The sequence below is a fragment of the Ambystoma mexicanum genome, chromosome 11, assembly GCF_040938575.1.
Source record: "Ambystoma mexicanum isolate Mex_15411 chromosome 11, UKY_AmexF1_1, whole genome shotgun sequence".
NCBI classification, from domain to species: domain Eukaryota; kingdom Metazoa; phylum Chordata; class Amphibia; order Caudata; family Ambystomatidae; genus Ambystoma; species Ambystoma mexicanum.
In genome coordinates this window covers 1,451,014,400-1,451,040,082 of record NC_090934.1, presented here as the reverse complement: position 1 = coordinate 1,451,040,082, position 25,683 = coordinate 1,451,014,400, and the positions used below count along the sequence as shown (strand labels likewise).

General features: G+C 50.4%; 1 protein-coding gene across 1 annotated transcript in view; it reads left to right on the top strand.

Annotated features, from left to right (window-relative positions):
• Positions 1-25,683, top strand: part of RASL12 (RAS like family 12) — a 144,822-nt gene that overhangs the window by 53,608 nt on the left and 65,531 nt on the right. The gene's annotated exons all lie outside the window — the stretch shown is intronic.

The window sequence follows — 25,683 nt, the reverse complement described above, 5'->3', positions numbered from 1 at the left end:
CATGTTGACTATATAGGTGGCTTCCAGTAGCCTGTTTATGGCTTCATGTTGAGTATATAGGTGGTTTCCAGTATCCTGTTTGTGGCTTAATGTTGAGTATATAGGTGGATTCCAGGATCCTGTTTATGGCTTCATGTTGAGTATATAGGTGGCTTCCAGTATCCTGTTTGTGGCTTAATGTTGAGTATATAGGTGGATTCCAGGATCCTGTTTATGGCTTCATGTTGAGTATATAGGTGACATCCAGTATACTGCATATTGCTTCATGTTGAGTATATAGGTGGATTCCAGTATCAGGTTGAGGGTCTCAACCCTATACATTAATATGAGAGTGCATTACGAGTACGGCAGTGCAGGGAACCATTGGCGGTAACAGAATTACCAACTCTTTTCCCGCTCTGCTACTATGTGTATGGTCCTAGAGTGGAAGATTGACCTCCAGCATCATGCTGGAGGTAAATCCTCACACTTTCTGCCTAAAATAGACAAAATCGGCAGGATTACCGCAGGAGTAATTCCGCAGGTGCTAATTCTGACAGAACTGCCCCATAGAGTCCAATGGACTCTAAAAGAAATTGGGATTTACTCCGTCACCACCACTTGTAATCCGGCTGCAATTCCACCGGACCAAGTGGCATTAACCGTAATTCCACTGGGTGGTATTCCGGTGGATTTACTGCCGGAATACCGGCCAACTCGTAATGAGCCATTGTGTGGTGGAACTTTGAACCTGCTATTGGTGATCTGTGCACTGTTCAATAGAAATGCACACAATTGACACATGGAGCATCATTAGGATTCAGGACGCAGGAACATCTGCAGCTGGCAGGATTTCTGAAGGTTTTGCTGCGCCCACCCTATTCTGCAAGGGATTCCCTTCGTGGATGCGGAACGGAACTGGGCAGGAAATTTGAGCCGCAGGTTCTCCTGCTCCGTGCACTCAGCACCTGACAAAGGCCCCACAAACGAAGCCATGGGAACCAGAAATGATTACTGTGGAAGTTAAGGGGAACCGGAAAGAGGGGGACCAAAAGTGCAGAGGCTGACCCAGAAGTAATTTCACAGCGTCCAAAAGTGAGGTGGGCCACCTGGAAGTAATCCCGTCTCTCTTTAGGATGCCTTCAAATCAAGGCTTCCGAACCGATGCGGTCACCTTGGAAGCAGTTCATAAGTTGTCTGAAGCTGGCACGAGTCCCTCAAAAATGGCACCAGGAAGTCATTCTTAGAAGAAATACATTCTCCAGATGTGTAATTGACCGGGGTGCCATGGATATTAAATGGATCATGAATAAGTTAACTCTGCATAACAATAATGTCCACTCCACACTTGACTTCTCCCAACAAAAGAAAGAAGCTTAATTGGTCTTTCTTTTTCTGATCTGGGGGAATGCTGCAAAGCTTGGGGTGTCACCGCTGAGGACAACCAGGTTGGACATGGCAGAGATGGTGGGGATTGGAGCAGCTCTGGGGAAGATAGTCTGAAAGGAACAGTTTTGTGGAAACAGACCAACAAAGGAGGGCCCAAGTCTGCAGACAGACAGACCACAAAGCAAGGCTGCTTCTCGGAACAAGCAGACCACAGGCTGCTGGGGCAGAGAATGGGCATTCACAAGCAGGGCCAAGGTCTGAGCAGAGACTAAGGAGAGTCCAGCTTGGATGTTGATGGACAGAGTCCAAGAGAAGGCTAGGTTCTGGGGGAAGAGGAATAATCAGAAAGGAAGGCCCAGTGCTCTGGGGAAAGGCAGGTCACAAGGAGGCAGAGCTCAGGGGAAGGGCAGAGAAGAAGGGAGACCCAACTCTGGAGGAGGGCACTCCACACAGGATGGCCTACATTTGGTGTACGACACATATAGGTACAGCTCTGAGGGGAAGGACACGTGAGGAGCTAGCTCAGTGTGTCGGGGGAGAGGGAGTCAAAGAAATGGACCACCTCAAGAGTGGACCCTACTCACAGGGTAGATATGCAACAAGTGTGGGCCTAGCATTGGGAAATCAGAGACTACCCCGCCCAGTAGGAGGACAGACCACACAGTAGGTGGACTAACTGTCTAAGAAAGCAGGCTAAGGAGGGGCCCAGCTCTGGGACTGGACAGACCACATGGGTGTCACAGCTCTAGAAGAGGGGCCTAGCTCTACAAATGCACACGACAAATGAATGGCCCAAGTATGGGGCAGAACAGCCCCGCTCTGCTTGAGTACAGATTACAACTAAGAGGCATTATGCTTCCCCATCCCTGCATGGCCCATTGGCCATGCTGGCTGGGGTACTGCACCATCAAAATGCCCCGGGAGGTGGGGGGGGGATTCTTGGACTTCATAGTCGATCAGAAGGGCTTCTGGCAGCCAGTGACTGATGCTTACCCTTGCTGTCCAGCTACCAGGAAGCAGGGAGAGGTGTTTGATTGACACCTCTCCCTGCTTCCTGCGTGGGCGGTTTACAGAGAGGCCCTTACAGAGCTGTTGCGGAGTGAGCCTGCAGCCAGGGAGACGAAAATGTAAGCATTTTGATTTATTAAAAAAAGTAATAAAGGACATGTCTATGTGTGCCTGCATGTATGTGAGTGATTGTGGGTTTGTCAATGTGTGTGTGCTTTTTAGGGCATACAGTAAGTATGTGTGATTGAGGGCATAATGATTTTGTGTTCTTTGTCTGCATGAATCAATGTAGATGATTGCTGAATGTGCAAATGAACGAATGCTGATGAAGATGAGTGACTGAATGCCGCTGACTGCGCGAGTGTACAAATGGGGAATTCACCAGTGAACAAATGCTCTGATTACTTACCGGTAATCTTCATTACTCCTAGTACTACTCTTCCTCGTCGCAGTACTTACTTCATGAGGAACCTGCCTCCGAAACAGGACCTTCTTCTATTTCTTTAAATCCCTATAACTCCTCCCCCACATCCACGTCACTCAGTTTCATATTACCAAGCCAGAGCATGGGACCTTCCCCGCAGCGAGGGTGAGGAGGGTCGTCAGTACTGTGACGAGGAAGAGTAGGACTAGGAGTAATGAAGATTATCGGTAAGTAATCAGAGCATTACCTCCACGTCCACTCTTCCTCGTCCCAGTACTTACTTCATGAGGTATACCAAAGCAGCAACGGGGAAAAGGTCCCAATGAGACATAGAGCCAAAAACAGTGCAGCAAAACACACCCACAATAACTCTTAAATCACATCCCCACAGACAAAACTCCAACCACGAAGGAACCAACCCCCGAGTGGGAGAAACTCAACCCATAGCGGTTGATGAAAATGCCTAGACCAGCCAAGGCGGCAGCCATACAAATCTCTTGCAGAGAAAAACCCTCCTTGCATCGGCCCAGGAAGCCGCCAAACCCCTGGCGAACCACCCCTGATCGTGCGCATGCACAGGCAGGCCAGAAGCCACATAGGCCCTAGAGATCACAACCCGGAACCACCGGAAAATGGAAGCCACAGATGCGTTATGCCCAGCCCCAGCCGGACCACAAGCAATCAGAAGACTATCAGATTGGTGGAAAAAGCAAACCAAGCCAAATACTCCAACACGTCCCGCTGGACATCAATGTTAAGCCGAGCCACCTCCTCAGGCGTCTTGGATCATGAAAGAAGTCAGGGAGAACCAGACCCTGAGAGGTGTGAAAACCGAGAGACAACTGAAGGGAGAAACATCAGACCACACCCCGGCACCACCGAGTCTGGCAGCACCCTCAGGAAAGGAGAGTGACATAAGAGAGCCCCAATCTCCCCAAGCCTACGGGCAGAAGTGAGGGCAATAAGAAAAGCAGATTTCAGTGTAAGATGTTTGATATCAATCTCGGAAATGGGCTCAAAAGGAGGCCCATGAAGGAACCGTAATACAAGAGGGAGATCCCAAGGGGGAAGCCCTTTATCAGCACAAGGACGGGAAGAAGAAAAACCCTGGATCAACTTCCCCACAAACACCTCCCCATCCAAGTGACCGTCAGAGTCCCCCAAAAGTAATTTCATGGAGGCCTACTGAGAGCGAAGCCTGGAAAAACTGCCAGGCCCCTGTCAAAACCCCTCCTGGAGGAACTGAAGGATAGCAGAGGCCAGAACGCAGGGGAGGGATCCCAGACCGCCCATACCAGTCTCGTAAATGGCCCCAGTGTCTGCCTAACACCTTCAGAGTGGAGGGTCTAAGAGCATCCATTTGGGCTCAACTACAGGACCACAGAACCCCTGAGATATCAGCCTAGACTGAGCAATAGCCACACTGCCCATTGCATCCGGTGGACTTCCAACCGCAGATCCCCTTGAAGGAGACACGGCCACCTCGGAAGCAGCCAAGGTTCCTAGAACCGAAGCTCCAACAGAGAGGGGAGCCAACTCCGGCGGGACCAGAACGGAGCTAACAACAACACAGTCACCCTGGACACTCTGATGCGCCAAACCACCCGGGGCAGAAGGGGAATAGGCAGAAAGGCATAAAGGAAAATCCCAAGGCCACTGTACAGAGAGGGCGTCCATCCCCCAACCCCCTCGGCCTGAAACCGAGAGCAGAAGAGGGGAACTTCTGCTGAGGCCGGGGATGCAAACAGGTCTAGAACCAGGGACCCTAATCTGACACAGGTCACCGCAAAGACCTGGGCCAACAGGACCAGTTCCGGAGAGGAGTGAAAACCGGCGTCTGAGAAGATCCGCTTGAACATTGTCCACCCATATGATACGTGAGGCCACCAGAAACACCAGATGAGATTTCTCCCAGGTGCCTATCAGCGCTGCCAGAGCATTCAAGGAGCGGCCGGAACCCCTTTTGCAGTTGACATATGCCAAGGCCGTCGTATTGTCCAATCGGACCAAAAACCGCCGACCGTCCAGCAACTCCTCGAATTACACCAGAGCTTGGACAATGGCACAACTCTTGCCAATTGGATGATCGCCGGCTCTCCCCAGATCTCACAACCCTTGAGCTGAGAGGACCCCCAATGTAGACCCTTTCTGCTGGTGTTGGTAGTAAGAGAGGCCACAGGAGGAAGGACCATGCACACCTCAGCCTGTAAACCTGAAACCCCCCTGCCACCATAGCAGGGAGACTCGCAGCGCTGGGGACACTGAAAACAAAACTACGAAAGCCGAGATGTCGGGAGCCAGTGGGAGAGAGTAAAAAACACCAGGGGACGTAACCGAAGACGTGCTCAAGGAACCGGAAAAAACGCAAGACGCCACGTGTCCCGTAACTTCAGCAACAGGCGAGCCGAGACATACTGCCTTCTGAGAACCCAGCCCAGAACAGCCAGCAAGCGCCCCCCCTGCACAACATCCAGATTACGCTCTCCCCAGACGTCCAGACAAGCAGTGCAGGGTCTTGAGACCCATAAGCAGGTGACATCCTAGAAGGCATAGGGACCAGGAACACCCACCCGCAAGTAGAAAACTTGACCCTGAAGAGAGAGAGGAACGGGCAAGACGGTAACCCACAACAACCGTTTGGAGAGAACGGATCCCATGGGCAACTACTTGGACCGTGAGCTGGGTACCAAAGTCCTAACCATGCAAACCTGGACAGGAGGGGACAGGAACGGCAACTGATACCCCCCTCCGGAAGGAGCCCATTACCCAGGAAGCTGAACCCCACCAGTCCAATACACCTCTGAGAAGATAGAGACGAGGAGCCAGGGAAAACCGCCAGTCACTGCACTTGCACCAGAGGGAAATCACAGGACGTTGAAGCATGCCTGCGCCACAATATAACAGCATGCTTGTCAGCCCACAAAAAGATCCGACTTATCAAAAGGAAGATACAGGACAGCCCAGAAGTCCAGCAGACCAGGGCCCCCCCCCCAGCCGACAGAGGAGCCACCAGGCTGGCGTCAAAAGGGCAGAATACTGTCACAAAGCAGGGCAAAGCAATCCATCCCGGATAGCAGACATCAAAGGCAACCCCCCACCTGGGGTATTCCTACACTGGGAAAACCTACTGAAGTGACATCCCCCTCCACAGGCACCAGGGGCTCTGAGAACCCCTCTAAGAACAGACATGTGCCATATCACTTCCCACAAGTCTGAGAGGAGGCGTGAAAGCAACACGTCGGCACTGGAGGACCTAGGACCTAAAAGAAGAGACACTGGAACCCCCTGCATGGCCGTTACTTCCATGATGCATTTTCCATAATCCCATGCCGGACAAGGGAAAAGCAAATCAACTCCTCTGACCTTCCCTCGCGCAGTTTAGAGGAAGAGGACAGGACAAGGAGTCTGCGTCCATAGCTAGCACAGACCCAAACACACCACTAACTCACCACATGACTGAGAGGTGGCTTGAGCCCTGTATCCAGTAGCTGGTAGCCCCAAGCTCTAAATCGTTCCAATGTGTCGGTCTAGGAAGGATGAAATGCCGAGTCAGCACCGCAGAGACTCGAACCCGAAGTGTAGACTATGCCAGGCCGGTACCCTTCCGGCCGTTTGCAGACGTGTCTAAATCCACGCCGTATTCACAGGCAGCACGCAAGGAATGCAGCCAACATCCGGTGCATCCTGGGCTGTGTGTGTCTGAGGAGCGGGTGGTATGTGACATGCCTGTGACAGAACAGAGCCCCCGCACTTTCAAATACTCTCTGTCACAGTCAGCCCACGACAAGAAGCAGAGAGGCCTCACAACAAAAGGGAAGGCTTAGCCCATACTACCAAGTGCTTGCCATCATTTCCAATAAAGATGTGCACACAAAGCACGAGGAAAACAGCCTGTCGAAGGAGTCAAGATGGCCATACCAGCAAGAGAGGGGAAAACATCAGGCACAGTCCTCCCCTCTCCTTACTTTCCCCCAGATAATGCAGCTAACATCCGGTGCATCCTGGGCCGTGTGTCTCTGAGGAGCAGGTGGTATGTGACATGCCTGCGACAGAACAGAGCCCCCGCACTCCCAAAGACTCACTGCCACTGTCACCCCACGACAAGAAACAGAGAGGCCTCACAACAAAAAGGAAGGCTAGCCCATACTGCCAAGTCTAATCAAGACGGCCAAAACAGGAGGAGAGGGGAAAAACATCAAGCCCAGTCCTCCCCTCTCCTTACCTTCCCCTGCGCCATGCAGGACCCGGGACACAATGCTCACGCTGCGGTCCGGTCCGGAGCCCAGCAAAGAACCGAGTGAGGCAATCCAGCCCATAGCTAGCACAGACCCAAACACACCACTAACTCACCACATGACTGAGAGGTGGCTTGAGCCCTGTATCCAGTAGCTGGTAGCCCCAAGCTCTAAATCGTTCCAATGTGTCGGTCTAGGAAGGATGAAATGCCGAGTCAGCACCGCAGAGACTCGAACCCGAAGTGTAGACTATGCCAGGCCGGTACCCTTCCGGCCGTTTGCAGACGTGTCTAAATCCACGCCGTATTCACAGGCAGCACGCAAGGAATGCAGCCAACATCCGGTGCATCCTGGGCTGTGTGTGTCTGAGGAGCGGGTGGTATGTGACATGCCTGTGACAGAACAGAGCCCCCGCACTTTCAAATACTCTCTGTCACAGTCAGCCCACGACAAGAAGCAGAGAGGCCTCACAACAAAAGGGAAGGCTTAGCCCATACTACCAAGTGCTTGCCATCATTTCCAATAAAGATGTGCACACAAAGCACGAGGAAAACAGCCTGTCGAAGGAGTCAAGATGGCCATACCAGCAAGAGAGGGGAAAACATCAGGCACAGTCCTCCCCTCTCCTTACTTTCCCCCAGATAATGCAGCTAACATCCGGTGCATCCTGGGCCGTGTGTCTCTGAGGAGCAGGTGGTATGTGACATGCCTGCGACAGAACAGAGCCCCCGCACTCCCAAAGACTCACTGCCACTGTCACCCCACGACAAGAAACAGAGAGGCCTCACAACAAAAAGGAAGGCTAGCCCATACTGCCAAGTCTAATCAAGACGGCCAAAACAGGAGGAGAGGGGAAAAACATCAAGCCCAGTCCTCCCCTCTCCTTACCTTCCCCTGCGCCATGCAGGACCCGGGACACAATGCTCACGCTGCGGTCCGGTCCGGAGCCCAGCAAAGAACCGAGTGAGGCAATCCAGCTCAACTGTGACCTCAAGCCCTGCAGGGGGACCAGGAGCAGCGCCGCACCTGAGGGATCCGAGGGCCCCGCCACACAGCCCCCCCCCCCCCAGGGGGCCAGTAATCGGTGCTCCCCGGTGCCCCGCACCGGGAAGAAAAAGTCCAACCTGCCGGAGGCAGGAAAAATTAAACTGAGTGACGTGGATGTGGGGGAGGAGTTATAGGGATTTAAAGAAATAGAAGAAGGTCCTGTGTCGGAGGCAGGGGCCTCATGAAGTAAGTACTGGGACGAGGAAGAGTGGATGTGGAGGTAATGCTGTTTAATAAGACACCCACTGAAAGCCGCTGACTGCGCAAGTGTATGAATGGGGAATGCGCGAGTGAACAAATGCTGTTTAATATGACAATGAATGAACACCACTAACTGCGTGAGTGTATGAATGGGGAATGCGCGAGTGAACAAATGTTGTTTAATATGACAATGAATGAATGCCGCTGACTGTATGGGGAATACATGCAAGGGAATTTTCTTTTTTTTTGTCTGAATGAATGTTTGAATGCGTGCATGCATGGAGCTGTTTGGGTGTCTGGCTGCTTGTGTGATGAATGGATATGAATGCACATGTACATGCGAGGCTGGGTGGAGCAGGGCCGGCTAGAGATGTATCAGGGGTGATGGGGGCCCATTTCAACATGATCTTTGGGGAGCCCCCCTTCCATTAGAGCTGGGAAAAACATCTAGAGACGCCCGTGGGTGTTATCATAGCATAAAAAGTCCAAGATGTGCTGCTAGTATACATTTAATGAAGATACGTAGCCTATAATTAAACAATATTATGCAAATTTGCTAATGCCTCCGACCGGACATTAGAGAATATTGTATCATTATAGATGCATACTGGCAGCGCAACTTTGATTATTTTATACATTTTTGGTTATTATACTGGCATAGGAAGTATGTGTGTGTGACACAGGTGCAACAGAATAATTTTGATAATAGTACAAATAGCTAATATAATCAAAGTATTAGGTTGCCATTACTATTCATACGACCTATGAATGTATATGGTATACATTCTAATATTGTCAAAGGAATGCAGCGAGGTAATGAACAGCTGCAGAGTATCATGGGACACGCATCCAGCAGTGGGTTGAACGCTACATGTCCACTAAAAGGCTATTAATCGCTCTTTGACAGCATGGTGCTAAGGTCGGGGGAAACCTGAATAAACAGGTATTGAGGTGCTTAGAACGTTGTCTGAGACCGCCAGAGGAAGGAGACGGCTTGAATCTGCCGCAAAGTCAGAGTGTGATAGCCACACTGCACACGTTTAATGTCCACAATGAATGGGTTATGCTTCTGTGCCATAAGGCTGCCAATACAGGGCACCTGCTTGCAGCCCCCTGGCGCATTCCAACTGAAAAGGTTGAAAGGCCCTGGCGCCAACCTATGGCAGTGTGGGGGAAAGATGGTCCACATTTCTCATGGGGGATGGCATTTCAGACACACAGGCAAAGTCAACATGATGAATGTTCTCACATGCAGGGTGAGGGGAGGGGCCATTTGCATTTGTGTAGCCAGCAAAGATCAGTTGCCCTACTATAGCATGGCATTCTATAGCCAGTTGAGACATGTTTTTCTATTATGGCAATGCATTTTACATTGGTGTTAACAGCAACGTCAAAATAATGAGTGTTCTCATATGGAAGGTGTAGCATTTGTGCCACTAGCAAGGAAATGTTTTTTTACTGCGGCAGTGCATTTTATACTGGTGTTAAGGGCAAAACCGATATAATGTATGTTTTTACATGGCCATACTGGCCTAAATTGGTGCAACCAGTCTGAGCAGTTTTCTTTACTATGGCATGGCATTTTCTACTGGCAACAGGACTATGTTCCTATTTCTTATGTGGGTATAATCTTATATTATCATACCTATCCTTATGGGTAAAGTGAATATGTTCTTAAGTGGAAACACTGGCTTATATTGGTGCAGCCAGCATGGACGAGTATGGCCATAGCCAGCATGAACATATTTGTTTACACCAGCATATAGCTAATGATGTCAAAGCATCATGAAATGCTCCTGTGCACTATCTGTGGCTTGCCATCTCACCGATTCTTTCCCCATCTTTCCCAACAAAACGGGTTGTAAACTGTGTGGTTTTTTACTCCATTGTTCCCAGAAAGTGTGCTGCACCATTTGAAACCATTATTGGATATTATGTGAATAATGTATATATTATATATTTTATGCGATTGTATTACATTGTTATTCCTTTTGTACTAATTATTTGAAAGGTTGTTTTGCAACCAACCAAATAGAAAAAAAGAAAAAAAAGAAACCATTATTTGAAAAACTTTTTCCAGAGGAGAACCCCCTTGTCAAGCCCCAACCCCCAGATGGGTTTGGTCTCCTTTGCTCTGCTTGGTCGCTCATACAAATTCATGGGAATTGTTTACGCCCCTCTAATGGTAAAATTCACCAGCCACCACTGAGTATGCCACACGTGTGGGCCAGCTCTGGGGCAATACTAACAAGGAGGTGGGGATTTTTAAATGTCCATTGAAATCTGAACTTACATCTGTACCACCATGTCGATATTTGGCACCTTAACTGGAGCACATCCGGAAGCACCTCTCATCTCTGTGCAATTAGCCATTCAACATCATCAAGCACTGAGCTTGATTGACAGCAGGCACAGGGCGGGGCATCCAGGATTGGGTGGTTTTGTGGAGCTGAGGAGGGGAGAGCAGGTAAGGACCTATGCATTGTGTGTGTGTGTGTGTGTGTGCATGCATGTAGGGATGGTTGTCTGCGCCTGTGTGCATGTGTCTGTGTGTGAATAAGTGCAGGTTGGAGTACGTATGTGAAAGTTGGCGTGAGCGATCACACAGTGTGTGTTCTTGTGGGAAGGGAATAGGAGGGGCGATGAACACAGTGCTGTGGGAGGGACGACTTGGTGGAGAGAACGAGGCTCCTGCATGGCACGGCAGTGCATTGTACCATGGCAGAGGGCTGTGTCCTGGGATACTGACACATTAAGAACATGTGTTGGAAAATGCCACTGTTTGTTGTTGGTGACCTGGCACATATTACAATTGTTTCATGTGTTACCCCCACAAAACAGGTTGCAAATTGTATGCCGGTTTGTCCATGTACTATTTTTGGGGAAGACCTCCCATAGGTCCCCTCGATGATCGAGGCATCTTCTTTACACTTGGACCCACAATCCGGACGTGTTTGGCTGAACTTTCAAGCCTTGGACCCCAGCTTTTCAGCCAAGCATCTACCCCTTGGCTCTCTCCACTGAAACCTGGACCTCCCTGCTGACTACTGAAAGAACCCCCATCTTAACTCCTCCCCCCCTGAGACACGCAACTACCCTGCTTCCTGAGCTCTGCACGTCATGCACCAATACTCAAGGTAAGCCCACTATGCTCATATCAAGCCGCAAAGTGTCCACTAGAATAATATCCTCACATGCAAATTGCCTACTCACCCCATCACCCTCCTTACCCCCCTCCACTCCCAACCGACAGGCCCCTTACGCTCACCTTGCGCCCCACTTCAGAACAGTAACCACCAGCCAACATCACAACCATGCCTAGTGGTCCACAGCCACTCCTTCCCAATCCCATCCCCTTCCTGTCCCCTCATCGCCTCTCCCCCACCTAATTATTGGCACCCCACTCATCCCATCCTTTACCCAATCCCACCTTCTTTCTACACAGCTGCACACCTCCCCAGTCCGTGCAGCACACACACATATCCATCAACTCTCGCCCCCATTCAGGATCACAAAGAACAGCCCACTTCCGCTCCCGAATGAAAGCCTGAGACCCTCACCTGACACACAACCATCTCCCCATCTCATGCAAAATCAGACGCCATAGACTCTCCTCCTGCACCCGGCCCCACACTCCACCCCGACACCTAGCCCTGAGTACCCCACAACCCCCCAATTCAAGCACTCCCAAACCTATCAACATTACACAGCTCAAGTGTGCCCTGATCAACGTGCGCTCCCTCTGTGCCCATGCTACACACCTTCATGACCTTATCACGGAATACCAACTTGACCTCCTCGCCATCACTGAGTCTTGGCTCCACAGCGTAATGGGCTCTTCCCTAACGCTGGCCCTCCCTCCGGGGTACACCATCTTAAGAGCAGACCGCCTGGACAAACCAGGAGGTGGAGTTGCCCTCATTGCCAAATTCTTGTTAACTATCAGAGAAAGCTCCACCCCCCATCAACCAGGATATCAAATGCTACTATCCAAATTATCACTCAAACCACAAGCTACCACCAATCTCCTGCTCATATACTGACAACCCAACTCACAGAGCGCCCCAGAGTGGACATCCCACCATTTCTCTCTCCTCTCACCAAACCTGCCACCAAGTTCATACTACCAGGCGACTTTGGGCAAGACTTTAACGACACATCCGACACTAGAGCAACTGCTCCCCCTAACTCGCTCCCGGAGAATAACTTCTCTCAACAGGCCACCGCCCCACCCCACACCAAGGTACGCATCCTAGACTGGCTCCTCGCGCTCAATACCACTACCGCTGTTACCGCTATTAGACCAATGGCCTGGTCTGACCACTCACTAATCGAGTTCCTAGTGTTGCACTCCCACATCTCAACCACGCATGCCATCACAGCCTCCACTATCTTAGCTTGTAACACCCGCAAACATACAGAAGCAATCCTTGCCCCCACACTACTAAAGCATCTTATTTACCAGGAACCCGTAGCTAATGACCCACAGGCTCTAGTCACCCTCTTCAACAAGGCCCTCACTCTCACCATGAATGAACAGGCCCCCATCAAATCCAAAATCCCTAAACCAAGCCAACATGCCATCTCTTGGTTCTCTGATGATCTGTTCACACTGCGCAGGCGTAAACACGTAGCTAACAACCTGGAGGTTCTAGCCACCCTCTTTAACCAGACCCTCACTCTCACCATGAATCAACATGCCCCCATCAAATCCAAAATCCCTAAACCAAGCCAACATGCCATCTCTTGGTTCTCTGATGATCTGTTCACACTGCGCAGGCGTAAACACGTAGCTAACAACCTGGAGGTTCTAGCCACCCTCTTTAACCAGACCCTCACTCTCACCATGAATCAACATGCCCCCATCAAATCCAAAATCCCTAAACCAAGCCAACATGCCAACTCCTGCTTGTCTGATGATCTGTTCACACTGCGCAGGCATAAACGCGCCTTGGAACACATCTGGAGAAAACACCCAACCGCTGATAATCTTGAAGTGTTTAACACCTCATCAATACCTACAAAAAACACTAATAATCTCCAAAATCAATTCTTACAACTCTAGAACCTCAGAAGCCAGCTCGAGTTCCAAAGAGCTCTTCACCATTCTTAAAGCACTAGAGAATCCCCTTCCCTCTCCCTCCCAGATGCACAAAGATAATGTTTGGTGCTCAACTATCCGCCCTCAAACTCAGAGACAAAAGGACAGCAAAGAAACTCCAACTCTCCGTGAAACCTCCCTCCACAAGGACACCCCACATTCACACCGAACAACCCTCAGCTCCCCTTTTCAGCTTCTCATCAGTCACGGTTGATGAAGCTTTCAAAACTATCCAGCACTTCAAACCCTCAAACTGTACAGGAGACGCATGTCCAGCCCATTTAGCCACATTTTGTGCAGAAACCATAGCACCCACTAGAACTGACTTCAAAGCAGCCTAGGTCACCCCACTCATCAAGAAACCCTTCCTTGACCCTTCCCTACCTGCCAACTACCACCCCATCACCACAGTAGATTGTATGGCCTACTCCCAGATCAAAACCTTCCTCGAACAATATCAGTTACTTGGACCAAGACAATCGAGTTTTCGGTTCAAACAAAGCACCGAAACAGCCCTCCTGATCTCAAAATCCAATTAGACAGCATCTGAGACTCAGGCAACATCGCCACCTTGCTCCTTCTTGATCTGTCTACTGCATTCGACCTTGTCAACCATGATATCCTATGCCAGCAGATATCTTCCAACTTTAACTTCTCCCAGGAGGCAGCATCTTGGATTAAGTCTTTCTTGAGCAAGCGCACCTCAAGTGTCTTCGTAGGAGACGCAATCGCAGATCCCATCCCTGTCCCGATTGGGGACCCTCAAGGCTCCTGCATCTCCCCTCCCCTCTACAACACATACACCAAGTCCCTCTTTACCCATCTACACACCCTTGGCATTCCCTACATCACCTTCCCTGATGACACCCAAATCCTCCTTCCCATCAGATGAAACTACTCCCCAGGTCCTAGAATCTATCAACCAGATCTACAGCATCATCCTGAATTGGATGGCCTTCCACAACTTGTGTCTCAATGATGACAAAACTGAACTGCTCATTGTGGGTTCCCTCCTTCGCTTAAGAAGCTTGGATCCTGCCTACTCAACTCTCTCCATCTCTGGCACCATCATCCCGGTCCCTAAGCATGTCAAGAATTCTGGAGTCTACATTGAGTCAGAACTCAATACGACCAAACAAGTGAACGCTCTTGTCTCCTCAGCAGCCTACACAGCCGAACTCCTCGTCTTCAGAAGAAAATTCCTCTCACCAGCCAAGTGCCTGACTCTCGCTCAAGCAATCATAGGTAGCAAACAGGACAATTATAATGCTCTATTCACAGGCACCTCTGCCAAGAACCGATCCAAGCTACAACTTTTACAAAACAATTCCTTAAGAGCAGCTTTGGGTCTTAAGCTTACAGACCATATCTCTGCTCCGAGACATGACGTCCACTGGCTTCCCATCAAAGCACGGATTGAGTTCAGAATCTTAGTGATTACACGCTAGCTGTGTCCATAACGTTGCGCCTTCCTTCCTGAATCCCCGCGTCTCAGCCAACACGTTGATGCGCATTCTCGCATTCTGCGCTCTTCCTCCAGCCTCTCTCCCCAAGTTCCTAGATTCAAATGCAAATGAGCAGGCAGATCCAGCTTCTGCGTTACAGCACCAGCCCTCTGGAACTCACATAAAAGACAAGCCCTCATACTACACTTCGAGGAAACATGTGAACACCTGGCTGCTTGACAAACACAATGTATCTGCTCTTCCTCCCTGATCTATGAGTGCATCATGAGTACTCATCTTGCCCGATTTGAGTCTCTCCACCACCAAATCCCAGTTCACTTCCTATTCTGTACAAGCGCGGTGATGCCTTCTGGTCTGGGTGCTACACAAATGTAATAAATAAATAATTGAATCCTGCACGATATTTACGCCTCCCAGCCCCCAATGAATTGAAAGGGAGGACCCACCTTTGGTGGGGGCAGAGAGTGAAAGGGAGGGCCCAATTTTGGGTGGGGGGATTAATTGGGAGAGCCCACCTTTGGAGGAGGGGAGATTGAAAGGGAGTCTGCACCTTTGGAGGAGGGGAGATTGAAAGGGAGAGCCCACCTTTGGGTTTGTAGGTGAGGGGGGGGGGGAGATTGAAAGAGAGGACCCAACTTTGGCGAGGGGTGAAAGGGAGGGCCCACATTTGGGTGGGGGGGATTGAAAAGGAGAGGTTGAAGGGGAGTGTCCACCTCTGCTGCAGCAGAGATTGAAAGGGAGAGCCCACCTTTGGGGGAGGAGAGATTGAAAGGGACAGCCCATCTTTGGGGGAGGAGAAATTGAAAGAGAGAGCCCACCTTTGGGGGAGGAGAGATTGAAAGGGACAGCCCACCTTTTGGGGAGAAGAGATTGAAAGGGAGAGCCCACCTTTGGGGAAGGAGAGATTGAAAGGGACAGCCCACCTTTTGGGGAGGAGAGATTGAAAGGGAGAGCGCACCTTTGGGGGAGGAGAGATTGAAAGGGAGAGCTCACCTTTGGGTTTGTGGGGGGGGGAGATTGAAAAAGAGGGCCCACCTTTGGGTGGGGGGGGTTGAAACTTTGGGTGGGGGGGTTGAAAGGGAGTGCAGAACTTTGGTGGAGGAGAGATTGAAAGGGGGCGCTTGGGTGGAGGAAATATTGAAGGCACAGCCCCTTTGATGATGGAGAGAGGGAGTGCACACCTTTGGGTAGAGGGGAGAAATTGAAGGCAGAGACCCCTTTGGTGGAGGAGCGTTTGAAAAGGAGGGATTGAAAAGGAGGGCCCACCTTTGGGAGGGGGAAGAGTTTGGAAGGGAAAGCGTGCCTTTGGGAGAAGGATATGCATAAGTGAGGCCTTAGGGGGGATGGGGGGCAGAGATTACACGGAATGGGGAGGAAAGGGTTACAGGTGTGCTCACCCCTTTAACTAAAAACAAAAAAATAACCATTCGAATAAAACATAGATGGTGTTCTCCTTGATGCCCCAGCTGGACCACAGCAGCGTGTACCCCAGTTTCACGCTGCCACAAACAATTGCTAGAAATGGGGAACAGCTGCCAGGCCCAGAGGGAGCCGGTAGCTTAAGATGTCGGGCACAAAAGGAGCACATGGCGGCCTGCTTTTGAGAACAGCTTTGGCAATAATTGCGCCCATCTATAAGTGACAGAGCCCAGGACACGGTTATGAATTGTGGGTGATAGATAGCAGAGATTAGCCCGGGTGTGGGCTGCATCCAAGAGTCTAATAACTCAGGCCTGCTCTAAAAATTCTTTGCTTGGCTCCTGGTGCCAACACATTCTCAAGTAATGGCGTTTAAAAATAGCATCGCGCCTCAGTGCAGCTAACCAGCTCAAGGCCCTTGTAAAATAAAAACAAAGAAACTTGTGAGAAGCTGTGGAATGTAGACACAAATCCCGGTCCAACCCAGGGACAGACTCTGCTCGACCTGCTGGAAAATCACATTCCTCAGGTAGAAAAGCATTCCTCCCACTGCGCCATGATCCACGGTTGAACTTGGAGGTGGGTGGCCATCTTGATTTGCCATTTGAGACCTCTGCAACCCTCTGCACCATGATCCACGGTTGAACTCGGGGGTGGGTGGCCATCTTGATATGGAATCTGAGACCTCTTACACTAGGGCAGTGGTCTTCAAACTTTTTTGGCCTGGGCCCCCCCTGAGCAAAATTTGGGCAGCGCCCCCCGACCCCCGCCCCCACAAATGCCAAATGGACAGTATGTACAAATGACTATGAACTACTGCGTACCTTCACCACACCCTACACCCAATATAGTGCCTAGGCTCCCGCACCTGTTCCCATCATAGTCAATGGGGTCCCTCATCCCAATCCTACTCAGTCCCTGGGCTCTCCCCATCACAGACCCTGGGCTCTCCCCACCCTGCTCCCACCATTATCCCACGGCTCCCGCCCATCCTGCTCCCACCACAGTCCCTGGACTCACCCACCCCATTCCCAACACAACCAGAGGGCCAGTGGGAGCTGGTGAATTTTTGAAGTGGAGGGGTATAGATATTTCCCTCAAAAATGGCATAGCGACCGAGCGCAGCGAACAAGCCCGAACCAATCAAGGGGGCTTTGGGGGGAATTCCCCAGGGAATTTAATTAAAATAACGGGTTAAAATGTTGCATTTTAGAGCATACTTTAAAAAAAATGGCTAAAAAGCCAAACAGTTTTCAAAAGGGGGGCCAAGGCAGAAAACATGGTATTTTTGACTGGACATCTATGATAGATGTCCAGTATAAAAATACCATCCCTGCCCCCTGGGCTCCACAGCACCTCAGAAGGAGAGCTGATTTTGGCAGGTGGGTAGGGGGATTGTGCATTTTTAAAATGCCTTTGTTGTACAACCGTCCTTCCCCCTGTTCCCACCACTCGCCAAAATCAGCTCAACGCACCAAAACAAACACACACACACATTCACACAGCAATCACTCTATCATTCATACAAGCACCCATCACCATGCACTCACTCATAGTTCAAGCATACACACATCCATACACATATTTAAATAAAAAATAAATTAACATAAACGTACCTTCTGCAGGGGCCTGCTCGTGGGTGCTGAAATGCCCCGCTCCAGGTTGCTCTGTCCGTATGTGCGAGGATGCACAGGAGCTCCCGCTCGCACATACAGACATGCAGTGCCCCAGCCAGCATTTCCAATGAGCTATGCAAGGCTGGCGGAGCAAAACACCCCCAGCCTTGAATGGCTCAGTGTTTCCCTTTAACAGTTCAGTCAGCCCAGAAGCACTCCCTCAGCTGGAAAAAGTAGCTGAGGGAGTGCTCAGTGTTTCACTGGCTGGCTCCTTGGGCTCCTCCATAATGGGTGAGGGGGCCACTGGGTGGACGCCCCCTCACCCATTATGGTTGAGCCGCCAGGCTCGGACTGGCCTATAGGGCAATACCCATACTAAAAATGTAAAATGCAATGTAGGCCAGTCGAAATGGCCCACTTTTCTGGCCAATATGGGCCAGTTTAGTGAGTTACTTCACTATGCAGCTAGTAGTTTTGACCATTGCTGCTGAATAAATATTCTTCAAATATCACAATTAGCTTAGATTTTAACAAAAAACACCCGTTGGGTACTATTCAAACAGTCTGTGACTAAAGGAATGAATATCCATTTGTAACTGCAGGCCCCTGGCCATTTCCTCCAATCTAAAAAAATAAATATATATATATTGCTTTTTTTTACATTTCATGCTGGGCTCTAATGCACCCCCTTGAGATGCAGCTGCCGCCCCCCCACCCTCCCAGGGGCGGTGCGCCCCACAATTTGAAGACCTCTGCACTAGGGTGACCAGGGGTCCCGGTTTTTCCGTAACTCCCGGAAATTGGAGCTATGTCCCCTTTTGTCAAGATTATGCTCCCATTGGAAACTGCAGTGCTCCCGGTTTTTAGTAGTAGGTCGTCATAGCTGCCAGTCATAGCTCGCACAGAAGATATGCTGCATTTTACAACTTCAGACAGTGTTAGTTTGTGATAAATTAGTGATACTTTAATTATAATATGTGTTTATTTTTACTTTAACACTTAAACCCCCTTCTCCTCCAACCGAGACTGAAGTGTTGACAGCCACTTTCATGAGTTAATCCTGCCTTTATGTTAGTTGCCCTGTCCCGGTTTTTTACTTTTTAAATCTGTTCATCCTAGCTTACACCATAATGGTATCCAATCACTACAACAACATGTTGCAATTAACAGACACTTTCAGTTTCTCGAGTAAAATATTTCAGCCTGAGACACCTGAACATACCTCTTCACCCAGTTGTCTTTCAAACATCCGGGGGCTTTAAGTGGGCCAGGGCTAGCAGAAGCCAAGCCCCGGCAGCCTCTAGAAAGGGAGCCTGATCCACGCCCCTGCTAGGGCCCACCCCGACTAAAGCCCCAGACAGCCCGACACCTCTGGCAGCTGTGTAGCTGAAGCGCTGCTCAGTTACATGGACTGCCAGAAGTACTCTAAAAAATCAGTTTGTCGAGTGGAAAGGTTACACGGGACCAGCTTCACTAACTGGGCTTTCCAAATTGTCTCTGGTGCACTGTGTGGTGCTAAAAGGCACATGCTGGACCACCTTGGTCTTCACATGTGTCTGCTGCCTTGCAGATGAAGGACATTGTTCACTTTAATAGGTTTTCTCTGTTTTAGGCAGGTGCAAACCTCTCGCGCGCGGCTCACAGGACCACCACAGACACTTTGCTGAAGGTCCCAGGCTGCCCCACTCTCCGTGTAGGAAGCTATTCTACCACCGCAGAGGGGAGAGGATCAGAATTGACACAGACAACGCTGTTTAATGTGAATCATAATAGGCGCACACGTGCAGCCCTGATGAATGTGGCCCACCTACCCTGTACCACAGAAACCGGTCGGATTTAGAATGACCTGACTTAGTGTTAATATCTATCTGCACAGGCACAGCTCATTCCCAGAAAGGACCCCCTTAGAAATAAAAAAGGGGTCCAATTCTAAAAGGAAACCTCCAGAGAGGAGCCTACTGAAGAATTTTCTCTTCCTTGTTTTTAACAAACTTGCACCTGCCTAAAACAGAGAAAACCTATTAAAGTGAACAATGTCCTTCATCTGCAAGGCAGCAGACACATGTGAAGGACAAGGTGGTCCAGAATGTGCCTTTTAGCACCACGCAGTGCACCAGAGACGATTTGGAAAGCCCAGTTAGTGAAGCTGCTCCCTTGTAACCTTTTCCACTCGACAAACTGTGATTTTTTAGTGTGACGACGCTTTTGGGCAACTCACAGTTGGCAACCCCATAAACAGTCCTTTGTGTTTTGTTTACTGCCAGAAGTACTGACAACTGCTGATAGCCAGTTTAACTGTGGCTTCGGCAACACGGCTGCCAGATGGATCTGAACTCCGAAACAGGAGGGGGGCTGGAGGGCCCACTCTCTCCTTTTGTTTCTGAGTGAAGAGTCATCATGCAGCACAAAGCCTTTTAAACGAGGCTACATGATGCGTGATGACCCTTTACTCTGAAACAAAGGGAGAGACTGGGCCCTCCAGCCCTCCTCCTGTTTCGGAGTACAGAGTCACCACACAGCAGGCAGCCCTTTCATTCAAGGAGCCTGTGGTTTTTAACCACACAGAGCCTTGAATGAAAAGGCTGCCGGCTGATTGTGAAAGCTGTGGTGCACTGGTGTCAGCCCCTCAGGGGGCATGGCCTAAGTACACACATACCTAGGCCACGCCCCTAATGAGAGCCCCTCTGCCCCCCGATTTAGCATCCCACTTAATATACTAACCATCCCTCATAGGCTGCCGTGCTTGGCCCTTTCCTCATCATTCCAGAATCCTTCCTCAAGCTCCCAAGCACGGGAGCGCAGCTACTGCACCCTGCCTATGGGATGAGCGGCAAGTTTACCCGCCTGTAGAACCATCAGAGAGTCTGGCTACAAAATGAGTAGCAGGTTTACTGTTTACTGGCCTGTAGGAAGATCAGAGGGTCTAGAACTGGGATGAGCTACAGGTTCAAAAACAATCAGGGAACCTGGTTAAGGTAAAGCTCACCTTATCAGGGTATTCGCCCTACTGTTAGCTATTATATGCTTTTTATCACACAAGAACAGCCGTGGAGCTTATTTCTTATTTATATCATAATCATTTCAAGAACAGACACTAAATGTGTACGCTAGCACTATCCCTGGGAGGAAGCACACCCTATCCCTGTAAGGTAGTGCTGTCCCTGCGCCAGAGCTGGTGCGCCGCCGATCTATTAGGGAAGAGCCGAGAGGATCTATCCCTGTGAGGAAGCACACCCTATCCCTGTAAGGTAGTGCTGTCCCTGGGCCAGAGCTGGTGCGCCGCCGATCTATTAGGGAAGAGCCGCGAGGATCTATCCCTGTGAGGAAGCACACCCTATCCCTGTAAGGTAGTGCTGTCCCTGGGCTAGAGCTGGTGCGCCGCCGATCTATTAGGGAAGAGCCGAGAGGATCTATGCCTGGGAGGAAGCACGAGAGGATCTATCCCTGGGAGGAAGCACACCCTATCCCTGTAAGGTACTGCTGTCCCTGGCCCAGAGCTGGTGCGCCGCCGATCTATTAGGGAAGAGCCGAGAGGATCTATCCCTGGGAGGCAGCACACCCTATCCCTGTAAGGTACTGCTGTCCCTGGGCCAGAGCTGGTGCGCCGCCGATCTATTAGGGAAGAGCCGAGAGGATCTATCCCTGGGAGGCAGCACACCCTATCCCTGTAAGGTACTGCTGTCCCTGGGCCAGAGCTGGTGCGCCGCCGATCTATTAGGGAAGAGCCGAGAGGATCTATCCCTGGGAGGAAGCACACCCTATCCCTGTAAGGTAGTGCTGTCCCTGGGCCAGAGCTGGTGCGCCGCCGATCTATTAGGGAAGAGCCGAGAGGATCTATCCCTGGGAGGAAGCACACCCTATCCCTGTAAGGTAGTGCTGTCCCTGGGCCAGAGCTGGTGCGCCGCCGATCTATTAGGGAAGAGCCGAGAGGATCTATCCCTGGGAGGAAGCACACCCTATCCCTGTAAGGTAGTGCTGTCCCTGGGCCAGAGCTGGTGCGCCGCCGATCTATTAGGGAAGAGCCGAGAGCATCTATCCCTGGGAGGAAGCACACCCTATCCCTGTAAGGTAGTGCTGTCCCTGGGCCAGAGCTGGTGCGCCGCCGATCTATTAGGGAAGAGCCGAGAGGATCTATCCCTGGGAGGAAGCACACCCTATCCCTGTAAGGTAGTGCTGTCCCTGGGCCAGAGCTGGTGCGCCGCCGATCTATTAGGGAAGAGCCGAGAGCATCTATCCCTGGGAGGAAGCACACCCTATCCCTGTAAGGTAGTGCTGTCCCTGGGCCAGAGCTGGTGCGCCACCGATCTATTAGGGAAGAGCCGAGAGGATCTATCCCTGGGAGGAAGCACACCCTATTCTAGTAAGGAAGTGCTATCCCTGGGCCAGAGCTGGTGCGCTGCTGATCTAATAGAAAAGAGAAGAGAGGATCTATCCCTGCCTCTACAATGTTAGGTATTTCAGCAAAATGAAAAACGAGAGTTGTTGAACCAGATCTATATTTTGCATGGACATTTCAAGGAGGAAGCATTTCCTTCCCGCTGAGGGCTGTTAGTGTGTGCATACAGTGTCGATCAGGTGGTGTAGTGTGGTTGAGCAAGCATAAAAGAGTTTAAAAGACTGTTTTTTACTGTCAGAGAAGATCAGTTTATCGGAACCGGTTTTGCTATTGTACCAGTTACTGTGGTTTTGAGTTAAGTCTGTTCTGACCAGATGAATCTGACAAATATCACCAGTTAAATCTGGTTGCTACTGACATGGAAGTTTCAGTGAACATATACCGTCTCCCCAACTCCCTTCAGGGATATCATACAGTAGAGGGGTCGACCGGCTTCAATGACAACGTATGCGTAGTCATCTTAATCAGGACGTGTTTTTATAGTGCGTTTTATCAATCGTGATATCCGTCAGAGAGGGTGGGGCCTCCAGACCCGACCTAGGGAAAAATTGAAAACATGTTTTCACCTGGGAGTGCTGAGCATCGTGTTCACTTGCATGTCAATGCCAGATACATTACAGGAGATCATTCAGATCAATTGGTGACCTGTTCACTGGTGGGGGAGCCCCCCGCCCACACACAGGCGCGTAGGTGTCTATCCCCCATATGGCGCGAGGGGACCATCTCTTATCCTTTTCCGAGTAAACATTTTTGGACTGATACCAGAGGAAAAATCCATAATCTATATCTCATTCCTTAGCTCCTGCGTCTCCGTGTAGGCTAGAGGGCTGTTCCTTTTCTTTATAGTACCATCTGCCTGTGGTTACTCCAATACAGAGTTTGACTAAAACAAAAAGAAAAATGGAGATGGGAGAGGGACCATTCAAGTCCGTTTTGTGTTTATAGTCCTTTCCTAGAGATGTTATCTCCGTAAAGACTTAAAAACACACATTCGTGTGAGTAGTTAGTCTCACATTCCGTGCCTGTGGTGTGGTATAGGATTCGAATGTCTCTATTGTTACGTGAAACAATGATCACCTCTTGTCCGTGCATGGCTTAGATAATTGTTCCAGCGATCGTGGGTGCAGCATGCGTACAGCGTGTTCTACGTTTGCGCATGATATTGTATTCAGGGGATGTTATTCCCAGTCATGGTACATGTTTTTATTTTTATCCATGCGTGGACGTAGCTTAATTACAATCAGAATGCAAAAGACATGCATCATCCTGTACGTTCGCACTGACGATAGCTCAGTGGCAACGTGCTCACCTTGGAAGCAAGACGACACAGAGCACCACAGGTTCGATCCCCGGGCCTGCGCTTAGAAACCTCTGGGTGTTAAGTGCGTTATAAATAACCTATCATATCACTGGATATTATATCCAGGAAGTGTTGTTCCTAATCTAGGAACGTGTTTGCATTTTTATTCGTGCGTTCACGTAACTTGAAAACAGTGATCAGGAGCATACGGTTGTCGTCGTTCAAATGGCATAGTTCCCAATCTGGGAACGTGTTTTCATTTTGTCATGCGCACATGTAGCTTCCATGCAGTGATCAGAAAAGGGGGACGGTAGTCTCGGTGCTTGGACCGGCGCTCATTCATACTGGTCTTCAACTAATAACATGTACACAAGTAGAGAGGAGCTGTGCTTACCATTGGGTGGTGCGCCCTTTGTCAAATATTCTTGCGCATGCAGCAAACAAACTGGTTGCTGTTACATCCTCCTTGCGTCCTGCTACGCGGTGATGCAAGGCGCTCAATAAAGGCCCCGGCCCCACACTGCGGAGGCAGTTCTGGGGCAAGGCAGCAACACAAAGGTGTCCGTGTCTTTTCATGCTCCAGCCGGAGCTGCGCAGCGAGGCCCACCCACGCGGGCCTGCCTCTCCCTGATTCCCACTGACGCCTCAACCGGGACCAGGGACATAACACTGGCGACGAAGGAAGCGAACACAACGGCACGCGTGCCGCCGCCAAACAGCTGTTGAAGCCCCGATCGATGGTGACATTTTTGGAAACACGGTGGGGTGGGCACACAAATCCCCACCCAAAAAAAAAAAAAAATGTTCTACATCATTCCTCCTACATCTCTCCTAATCCGCTTACAACGTCGGATTGGCCACGCCACACAGCCATACGGTGCCGGTGGTCATCTACACCGTGCAGTAGGAACCTGGAAGGGGAGAAAGCGCTCCATCACGCCCAGCACGCGGAAACACACAAAGAGGCCGAAGACTCCCACAGGGGCACGCCAGTTGAGGCATCGACCCCCACACGTGACCAAGTGACTCTCAAACATGGCGACAGGCACATCCACCCCCAGGCGCAACATGCCATCCCGAATGGCCGCAAACCTGTCGGTGTCCACGCCACAAGCCTGCCCACAAGGTGGCTCATCAGTGACACTCTATCCTTTTGACCCAAACACTGACCCATCATCAGTTGGCCCAAGATGGCAATTGTGCCTACAAAAGTTTGAGATGGCAATGGAGTGTAAAGACATTACCACTGCAAGGAAGATGAAGTTGCACCTATTGTTAAATGTGGGGGATGAAGTATTACGAATTTTCAATTCACTGGGCCTCATTCCGAGTACGGCGCTAACCAATGGCGCTATTAACGCCTTGGTTGACGCCGTACCCGGACCGGCAGCGCCTTGGTGGATGGCGGAATTACCGCCCCATTCCAAGGTTGGCGGGGCGGTAATTCCCCAATCCCCATTTACCCTTCCCCATTCCCATTCTTGCCCCATAGGGCATAATGGGAGTGGGGAAGGCGTCAATTACGCCACCGTAAATTACGGTGGCGTAATTAACATCAAGGTCCCTTAGCGCCATGGTTTTTAACACCTGCTAAAAGCAGGTGTTAAAACCACCATGGCGCAAAGGGAACTCGGAGTATGGCGGTAAGGGATTACCGCCACCGCTCTCGTTAGCGGTGGCCGCTATCCCTTACCGCCATACTCGGAATGAGGCCCACTGACCATCAATGAAAGCCTTGATGTCTACCAGCAGACGAAGGACGCCCTAACGGCCCATTTTCTCCCCCAACTCAACCCAGATTACGAGACATTCATATTCTGCACAACAATCCAGCTGGAAGAGCAGAGGAGACGCTTGATGCCTAGCACACCAGACTCCGGAAGCTGGCAATATCGTGTGAATTCACAGACATTGAGAAGGAAATCCGACGACAACTCATAAACGGAATCCAGTCAGAAAAACTGAGAAGGATGGTACTGAGCGAGAAGGGCATTTCCTTGACCCGAATCCTTCAACTGGGCCGCCAGAGGGAACTAGCACACACCAGGGTAGCACATATGGGCACGACCCTTCAGAAACTACAGCCAGCCCTCACATCAGCC